Below are 4,105 nucleotides of genomic sequence, written 5' to 3' on the forward strand. Positions count from 1 at the left end.
AGCAAACTATCCCACACACTCTCCTGAAATGCCTTTGGTACGTGGTACTAGCATAGGATTCTAGGATCACGTATGTATCATGCCTTCACAGTATATCACTGATAGAAGTTCAGTGACTGTCAGAAGAACTATGAACTCAGGATCAATAACGGTCCGGCTTATGGATGCTGATCGAAAATGATTCTCAATAAGATAAAAATGATGATACGCATTAAATTAAATGAAAATATTTTTTTATTATTCTTTCGTGAAATTTTTGAAAAATTACATTTTTTTTATTGAGGCAATTTTTTTCAAAAATCAGTTGAGCGACACTGACAGATCGGATTCACGTTACGTGTAAATAAGTAATTAGTATTATTAAGTCGTATCTTGGGCTGCACTGTACGGTTCAAAGTATTAAGCCGTGTTTGATTCTTAAGATGAAGAAGGAAGATGCTGAGTGTAATGGTATACCTACCTGTACAGTTTACGGAAATCAATAGAGTTCAATGCTAATCCATTGACAATAGGAATCATCAAGCAATCAGTACCGTGACTGAGATTAATATATTGAATTCTAGTTACTGAGGATAAGTGTTTGAACTTTTTAAATTGCCTGTACGAACCGCATATAATGAAAGTGTGAAATGAGATTTGAATTTTTTTTTCGAAATTTTTTTCAATTTCAAATTTGTGTTTAAGACATAGTCAAATTTTAAAACCGATCGTTCACTCAATCACTGAATGAGAGGCTGGGCAGTATAACGAGATGTAAAAAGAAATTGGCAAAAACACGTTTAAAAAATTTTAGCCATTAAACGTCCCACGCACCCTAACCTGTAATTAGAACACCTTGGGTGTGATTCTAATTATGGGTTCGCAGCACCATAAATCTCAAACCATTAGAAGAGCCAAGAAGGTCATGTTTGGATGAACCCAGTCCGTCGTTTTAGGTATAAGAGAAACAAATGCCCTGAAAAGAGCCGCTTATGTTTTATTAACCTTTGAACCCAACCAAACCCGACGGCAATATTACGAAAAACGAATAATCAAGAAATTACTTAAAAAGTCTATAAAAAAAAATACACTGCCAATTTAATATTGATTAGAATCATTTTGTAATTTTCATAATTATTATCGTAATACTGTAATCAATCTAACTCCAATCCCTATACAGGACGCTTGATAATTGTTCCAAATAAGGTTATGTATCAAGTATACGTGTAATAAGTTTACGCAAAGAGATTGGCCGACGTGGACCTAGCACGTAACACGTGGTCGCAACACGTCCGTCAGACGAGCCATTATGCAGTAAATCACGGTCGATTGTCTGAACTGTAACTCGATGTGTAGGCAGGTAATAATCAATTTATGCTCTTCATCAAAACCTTATAAATTGATTATCTGTACGTCATATCCAGACGCGACTCAAGCCAGCCTTCCCGGTCTGTACCTTTTTCGTCCCATGGACAAAACCAGCCGCATACAACGTCCGCAAAGTATACATATACCCTCGTTTCGCCGCCATTATCACACTGCATTACAGCTACGTTACATTACCAGCATTACCATCGGCATTGTCGTGATTATTCCAATTAGTATAAATACACTATACACCAGTGCTTGCAAAGTGCCAGTGCAATTACATAACAATAAAAAAGATTATATCGTAACAATCTTAAGGACGCTGCGTCTAGAAAATTATGTAGACGAGACATAAATTTTCTTCATAAATTAAGCCCGGTCCACTGACAGGATCCTACGTACCTATAATATACGACCTGTAAGAAAATTCTATATATATCAGATACGCAGTAAAAACCAAAAGCGAGACCCAATTCCGCAACAGTTCATTTGGAGACGTATTAGCGGAGGATAATGAGCTTTCAGTTTCACCAGCCGGCCTCCTTTTAGCAAATTTTTGGCCCCGTGCATCGAAAAATATTTTTCTTCCCAATTTTTTTTTTTCAAACTGCTGAGTTTCCGGCAAAAGGGAAAAAAAGGGACCGAGAGGGTCTCAAAAATTAAATGAGATACGCCCCACTCAGGAGCCTTCAGTGATTCCGTCCCAATGGGTCTGTCCTCCTTATACGTGTATATATAACGTACGCATATACGTATATACATCAGTAACTTAGTCAACCCACATTAAAAAAAAGGAAAAAATTTGACTATTTTTTTTTCAAAAAAAAAAAAAATTTATAACTAAGAAACAATTTTACGAACGGATAAAATTAATTCTAGGATTTGATTAACACGTTTATACATATCATATAGAGTTATTGCCGATCAACTTACCACCTGAAGTTAGCCTGTCCTTTACCAACTTCAGGTGGTACGTTTCTCTATGCAGATATATACAGTAAGACACCGGTTAACGCTTAATATACGTTCTTCGAATCTGAGCTAATCAAATCAGCACTAATAGGAACCACGTGACACAGCGAAGATAAAAAATAGTCGTTTAAAATATAATTACAAATAATCGCTCTTACGTCGTTAAACAGAAGATTAATTTTCCTCGTTACTCTGCATAGGAAATAGCGAGGGGTTTGAAAATTGGAGAAATTACCATTTTAGTTGGAATTTTGAAAACCGTGCTATATATGGTAACTGCTTAAACAAGGGTACATATACATATATATATATATTTATATATAAATATAAACTCATCTGACACCGGGTGTTGACTGTTTTGTTTCTCAAGCCGCTGGAGCTATTGGCTTTTCCTAATAGTTCTAAGCCGCGATTGACGCACGTGTATCGAGCAATATTTGCACAATAAGCCACCCACGGATCGGCGAATATATCGCGAATCGGTACAGGCAAATATTGCAAAATAAGTTGGACAAATTTCGTTCTCATACCCGAAGCTCCGACCACGGCTACTTAGTGGCTATTATTGCTGATAAACGAAAAGGACAAGGTATGTTCACAACTGGTCGACTACGACAGTCACTAGCACGTAATACGTCGTACGATTTATTAAAAGTTTACAGGTATAATTAGCCATTGCGAATTTGGTTCCTTACCGATATCACCAGCAGACGTAGTCAAATTTGCAAATATTGGTATAGTAAGTGTCAATTTTTACAACACCCATCCTATCGGGTACAACGCTCTATCGGAGGGTACGGATTGGCGGATTTTTTTAGAAATATGATAATGGGAATATTATTGTTTTCTTGGAATTTATCATAGTCAAAATTATTTTTGAAAATTATTCATGAAAAAATTTTGAATTTTTCAAGGAAACACGGAAAGCGAAACGTTAAGAGGATATGCAAATAAATTCGATTTATCGTCGAATGCCAAGTCAGAAATATATATAAAGTTCAGTTTACAAGTAAGCGACAAGAGGATGCTCGTGCATGGTACCGAGTACATATTTCGAAAATAGAAGTCTATTTATGAAACTTCATTGTTGGCATATGTATACATATATATATTTTTTAGAATATCTTCTATCACGCGGTTTCTAATGCACGTCGAATGTTTACGTACGGACCTATCGCAACACGTAACACCGTAAACATGTTTTCGGTCAATGGCGTGTTGTCATTTGAAAAGTATAAGAACAAACAGCAAAAAAGAAACGTCAGCGAGGTAAACACCTGAGACATTTCGAGTAGAGAAAATACAAGTCAAGCCACGCGCTGCCACTCGTAAAGTACAGTCCTCGTAAAGAAGTCAAATTTGTCGACATTTGCCAACCCTGGGGCGTTTAAAGTCTCGTAAAGTAAGTGAAAATTGAGAAAGAGAGAGAAAGAAAAAAAATAATAGGTACCCAAAAGGTCAGTTTGAAAAATTCCCCAAAAAAAAAAAGAAAAAAAGCAGGTCAATACTAATTCCTTTGAAACCATCTGCTAGTAAAAACAAAGAAAAGTCCGATTTCGATAAGAGACTTTTTTTTGGAAATTTATAATTTTTGGGAATACGTCGATTTTTAAGAAAACAAATATTTTCCTACTACTCATTGGCTATTCTCGCGTTCCTAAATGATGTTGGATGACAATTTGTCGTCTTTCTCTTTCTTATCCATGACACGTGATGTCTCTTTCTCTCTCTCTCTCTCTCTCTCTCTCTCTCTCTCTCTCTCTCTCTCTCTCTCTCTCTCCCTCTC

The sequence above is a fragment of the Cephus cinctus genome, unplaced genomic scaffold, assembly GCF_000341935.2.
Source record: "Cephus cinctus unplaced genomic scaffold, Ccin1 Ccin1_scaffold1343, whole genome shotgun sequence".
Taxonomy (NCBI): Eukaryota; Metazoa; Arthropoda; class Insecta; order Hymenoptera; family Cephidae; genus Cephus; species Cephus cinctus.